This window comes from Nicrophorus vespilloides, unplaced genomic scaffold (genome assembly GCF_001412225.1).
Source record: "Nicrophorus vespilloides isolate i.1.1-1 unplaced genomic scaffold, Nicve_v1.0, whole genome shotgun sequence".
In the NCBI taxonomy this organism is placed as follows: Eukaryota; Metazoa; Arthropoda; class Insecta; order Coleoptera; family Silphidae; genus Nicrophorus; species Nicrophorus vespilloides.
Genome location: NW_017096101.1, coordinates 2,767 through 9,320, shown reverse-complemented (window position 1 = coordinate 9,320; position 6,554 = coordinate 2,767). Strand labels below are relative to the sequence as shown.

The following is a 6,554-nucleotide window of genomic DNA, read 5'->3' as shown; positions in this document are numbered from 1 at the left end:
CAATTCTTTCGTTAATTATTTCTAATAATAATTAATAATTAATGAAAAATTTATTACATTTCGTAAAGAAACGAAATCTCATTAATCTCAACTAAACCCTAAATTATTTACTTTAAATTTGTTGATAATCAAATAAAATTTCAAGATTCACTAAACCTTCACACTAAATCATTGATAAATCTTTAATTTATGTTCAATTTTATCAAATTAACAAGATTTCCTTAATTCCATTACAAAATTAAACAAATTAAAAAAAAGTATCCCGGCGCATCCACCAATTTATTTGATTTCTAAATTATTTAATTTTCTTATAAACAGCAATTCTTTCATTAATTATTATTAGAAATTCTATTATATTTCGTAAAGAAACGAAATCCTTATTTTTTTCTGTAATTTCTTTCATTTTCCTTAATAATTCCATATAATTATTTCGTTGATAACCGTTCGTTAATTGCTTTGTAATGGAGTAGAACCGCCCACGACTTATTTCCATCATTACACGTATTTTCATGAAATTACAAAGGATGTATTTTTAGAACGAAAAACCTCGTTTCTAGTCACGAAATTCCACTAAAAATACCAAGAAAATACTTTAACGAGTCCAAAGGATTATTGAACCTTTTTTTTCATGGACGAAACGAAAATAAGAAAAACCATTATTTCCAATTAAGTTTAAATGAATTAATTGTAAATTAATAATGAAGAATTTTAACTGAAACAACAACAACAAAAGTATGGAAACAAGAATAGAACATAATAATTAATTTGTGAAATTAATTGGAAATACCGAAGGATTATAATTAATGCGTGCACGATATTATTTATTTATTATTAATTTTTTAATATTGATGTTGTGCAAATTCCATTGATGATGATGATAATAATAATGTTTTGGAACTTTGGTTAATTAACCTATTTAATTAAATAATGGGGGGAAACGGACAAAGCGCATTAACCGCACGTTTGTGTTCAGTATTAGTTGAACATGCGGCATTGTTTTCGGCTATTATTATTATTAATATATCAGAAAATATTGTTGTTGCGGCAATGAAACAATAAAAGAAAGTTGAATTCAATATTTCGCATGTAATTTATGCTGTATACAATATGGAATAGGGTAAATTGCTGCCCTCTGCCAATCTCTATTTAAAGCTCCATTCATTACGTCCTCTCTCTCTTTTTCTATTTCTTTCTATTTTCTTGTTGTCAAGGCGAAATTGCGTGAGAGCGAGTGAGAGAGATTTTTGGTTGAGCGATCGAGGAAAAGGCATTCATTCGGTCTTTCTCTCTTTCACCTCTCGCTCATCATCAAAGTTTCTATGAACGGTCGTCGGTATTCCCACAAGTTCAGTCTGATTAAACTTAAATGTACTACTACCACTACTCTTCTCACTCACTCATTCTCTATCCTTGCAATTCACCACTCTTCATTATTATCTCATCCAGTTATTTTCGTCCCTCCTAATGCGATTCATTACAGTTTTCGTTCACGATTTAATCATTATTCATTCTATATTATTCTTCATTTTTTTCTGCTAATTAGACGTTTCTAATTAAACAAATATATACAAAGGAGGCTTTAATTAGCGAAGCGTTTGTTTCGTAACGTAAATCTGATTAAATCGATCTGAAGAATGTATACGCATAATTGAATTATTACGTAAAATCCGATTATATAAAAGTTCAAAAAAATAGATTTGTTTGTTCTAATCATTCAATTAATTTCAATGAAATCAATTAACATGTTAAATTTATTCAAAATCGTAACAATTTTTATTTCTTTTTGAAAATTTGTAAAATTCAATTGAAATTTAATCAATTTTCAAAACAATCTCATTTGCTAATATTCTTGTATTAATTATAATTGACTTGGTGTATAAATTTATTTAGAATAATCTCTAGTATTTTTAGAATAAGAAATGTCTTACAAAAGACATTTGTTATAAAGTTATAAATTTATTTACATAATCCAAAATTAAACTACAAAAAAAACCTTTATTTCCACAAAAAATATAGTGTACTAAAAATTTGAGCTAGGAAACAAAAATTACTAAATTACAATAAGCATAATTGAATTATTACGTAAAATCCGATTATATAAAAGTTCAAAACAATAGATTTGTTTGTTCTAATCATTCAATTCATTTCAATGAAATCAATTAACATGTTAAATTTATTCAAAATCTTAACAATTTTTATATCTTTTTGAAAATTTGTAAAATTCAAATAAAAATTAGTCAATTTTATTTGCTAATATTCTTGTATTAATTATAATTGACTTGGTGTATAAATTTATTTGGAATAATCTCTAGTATTTTTAGAATAAGAAATCTTACAAAAGACATTTGTTATAAATTTATTTACATAATCCAAAATCCAAAAAAAAACCTTTATTTCCACAAAAAATATAGTGTACTAAAAATTTGAGCTAGGAAACAAAAATTACTAAATTACAATACGCATAATTGAATTATTACGTAAAATCCGATTATATAAAAGTTCAAAAAAAATAGATTTGTTTGTATTGGTGTATAAATTTATTTAGAATAATCAAGTTTTGACAAATACGAAAACTAATCAGTTTTATTTTTTTGTAAATTAAAATTAGAATTGTTTTGTAAATCGTTGATTATTTAAGTTTCAAAAGATCTAAAGAAAATCTTAAGTCTAAATCGATTTGAAGAATCTAATGATTTCATTTAATCCGATTAAAAACCTAACAAAGAAAACGTTTATAATTATTTGTTTTTTTCTACAATTTCTGCTTTATTACTGTAACGTGATTAATTAACAATTCATGAAATTTGATTAAATTCTCAAAAATATTGATTTTTTTTTCTATTAATTGATTAAAGTTTATATAGATTTATTTGCGTTTTGTTATATTAATTTGAATAAGAGAAATAAAGAAATTGTCTTTGTTGCGATGAGTGAAAGCAAATGTAATATGGGGAAAAGTTGTTCGTTCAATTTCTGAAAGTGCTGCGATTCAAAATAAGAAAATTTGGAGCGACATAAGTGTAATTTATGAACGTTTTGCGGATGATTACATATGGGGGGATGGATGTGATGCAGTAAAAGCCAGTTTGTGCGATGAAATCTGAACCAATTCGCTGAAATATTTGTGACGTTGATGATGTTGTTGTTGTTGTTTGTAGGGCGACTTTAATAAAAACCAAACTTATCAGATCTAATACATATGGAGATGAGTCGAAGTAAACATTTCAAAGATAATTTAATATTCGTGTTGATGGTGTAGCAGTTTCGCTTCGTGCAGCTTTTTATGTGTAAGCGTGTAATATTTTTGCATCTTTTAAGGTAAAATCGGGGGTAGTAAAAGTTCGCATTTCGGCGTTATCGCATGGGAAACACCGGCCGCGTTTCGTAATAGTTAGACAGGAGGCCGTCACCGTCGGAATTAGAGGGAGATAGCCGGATAATAATAATGATAATAATACTAGTCGTGTACAAGGGGAGAGAAGCCAAAAACCACCCCATGGGTTCTATGAATAAGTGAAACGCGAAGTGAAAGTGGAACGGTGGTCTAAACGCGATAAGGTTCTCTTCCTCTTCCTCACAAATTTTCAGAGCTCGCTGCTTGTATAGCAGCGATATTAAACAGAATCGATTTCGCATTTACACTTTATGTATTTCACTCTTACATAACGTTTCGGGGGAGGGTTTTTGGTTGGATCTGAAGAGGGTCGCAACTCAACGTAGAGATACTTTTCGATTTAATTTAATGTAATTCCCATACACGCGTAGAGTAATCTCGAGGGCTGGGGATTTAATCACGCGCGTCGTCTTCATCTTCTCTTCCTCCTCCTCTTCAACATCTCATCTTCCTCCCATCGTTGGTTCGTTCTACACAGCAGTAGAAGAGCTTTCTAATCTCCGCCGCACGAAATTATTAATACTAACCCACGCAACCTCGCCGACATCATAATTGTTCTTCTAATGCAGCAGCAGCAGCAGCAGCAGGAATATTCATGCCGCTGCCTCCAGCAGATTAACCGTTTCATTACACCCTCCGAATCCCCCCTTTTTCCAATTACACGATTCTTTCAAACACACACACACACACAAAAAATAAGATAAACGTGCTCATCCAAGAACAAGTTTAAATCTTTTTTATTTCAAGACAATCTCAATTTCTTTCATTAAATTTATATATAATGTTTGTACAAATTACAAAATATTTAGTTTGAATAACTAATTGATATTTTTATAATGAAAACTTGATGAAAGATAACTTTAATGTAATAATTGTTTAAATCTTTGGATTGTAATATTTTTACTAGTAAAATATATTTATTGTTATAATTTCTAGTATTTATTTGTAAATTTAGCATTTTTTCATTCAATTATTCTAATTTTGTTAAAATATTCAAGCTGTTATTGTTTCATTGATTAATTTTTAAGAGTTTCTTTTTTGCTTTTCAATATTTGTTACAAAGTTATAAATTTATTTACGTAAATCTATGGTGAAACTACGAAAAACCTTTATTTTCTTATATAATTACTCATAAATTAAATGTAGTGTATTAAAAATTTGAAAAAAGAAAGATTTCTTTTACAATTTTGAAATAAAATCTTAATTTGGATTTTCTCATTTAATTTCTAGCGTTTTTAGATTAAGAAACGTCTTACAAAAGACGTTTGCAAACAAAACCTTTATTTCCACAAAAAAATGTAGTGTACTAAATATTTGAGCTAGGAAACAAAAATTTAGTAAACTATTTTCTAGTATTTTTACATAAAGAATTGTCTTACAAACTTTCACAACTAGTCTTAATACTGTTGAAAATGAAAAATCAGAGTACATCAATTTATTTCTTCATATTATATTTGATTGAAAATTGAAGTTCAATTATTTTCATTCTGTGAAAATTCGAAACTTTACTTTATTTCATAATTTGTGTTGTGTTAAAAATTTGAAAAAAAGAAAGATTTCTTTTACAATTTTTATGAGCATTGATATAAAATCTTAATATGCATTTTCTCCAATAATTTCTAGTATTTTTAGATTAAGAAACGTCTTACAAAAGACATTTGCTATAAAGTTATAAAGTTATTTACATAATCTATAGTTCAATTATAAAAAAAACCTTTATTTCCACAAAAAATGCAGTGTACTAAAAATTTGAGCTATGAAACAAACATTTTCTTTACTGATTTCTAGTATTTTTACATAAAGAATTATCTTACAAACTTTCACAACTAGTCTTAATACTGTTGAAAATGAACATTGAAGTTCAATTATTTTTATTCTGTGAAAATCGAAAATTTTACTTTATTTTATAATTTCTGTTGTGTTAAAAATTTGAAATAAAAAGAAAGATTTCTTTTACAATTTTTATGAGCATTGTAATAAAATTTTAATATACATTTTCTCCAATAATTTCTAGTGTTTTTAGATTAAGAAATGTCTTACAAAATTTATAAATTTATTTACATAATCTATAGTTAAACTACAAAAAAAACCTTTATTTCCACACAAAAAATGTAGTGTACTAAAAATTTGAGCTAGAAAACAAAAATTTAGTAAACTGTTTTCTAGTATTTTTACATAAAGAATTGTTTTACAAACTTTCACAACTAGTCTTAATACTGTTGGAAATTAACATTGAACATTGAAGTTCAATTATTTTCATTCTGTGTTAATTCCAAACTTTACTTTATTTCATAATTTCTGTTGAGTTAAAAATTTGAAAAAAAGAAAGATTTCTTTTACAATTTTTACGAGCATTGAAATAAAATCTTAATATGCATTTTCTCTAATAATTTCTAGTATTATAACATTAAATAAGTTAAAGTTATAAATTTATTTACAAAATCCATAGTTAAACTACAAAAAACCTTTATTTCCACAAAGAAACAAACATTTTCTTTACTCTTTTCTAATATTTTTACATAAAGAATTGTCTTAGAAACTTTCACAACTAGTCTTAATACTGTTGAAAATGAACATTGAAGTTCAATTATTTTCATTTTGTGAAAAGGTTTCTAAGAGTTTTTTTTTTTCAATATATAAAATGCAATTGTATTTAACTTGATTTTGTTTTTGTTTGTTTATTTCCAGGCCAATTTGACTCATTTGAGCAATAACGTGTTTGTGCCATAAAAATTTGAAAAAAGAAAGATTTCTTTTACAATTTTGAAATAAAATCTTAATTTGGATTTTCTCCAATAATTTCTAGTATTTTTTAGATTAAGAAACGTCTTACAAAAGACATTTGCTATAAAGTTATAAATTTATTTACATAAGCCATAGTTAAACTACAAAAAAAACCTTTATTTTCAAAAAAAATATAGTGTACTAAAGATTTGAGCTAGGAAACAAAAATTTAGTATACAATTTTCTAGTATTTTAAATGAAGAATTGTCTAAAAATGTGTACTAAAAATTTGAGCTAGGAAACAAAAATTTAGTAAACTGTTTTCTAGTATTTTAACATAAAGAATTGTCTTACAAACTTTCACAACTAGTCTTAATACTGTTGAAAATGAACATTGAAGTTCAATTATTTTCATTTTGTGAAAAGGTTTCTAAGA

At 26.1% G+C, this 6,554-nt stretch overlaps 1 protein-coding gene across 1 annotated transcript in view; it reads left to right on the top strand.

Annotated features, from left to right (window-relative positions):
* The window catches only part of LOC108569593 (semaphorin-2A-like), a gene marked incomplete at both ends in the record, with an annotated part of 9,077 nt that overhangs the window by 2,196 nt on the left and 327 nt on the right, over nt 1-6,554 (top strand). The gene's annotated exons all lie outside the window — the stretch shown is intronic.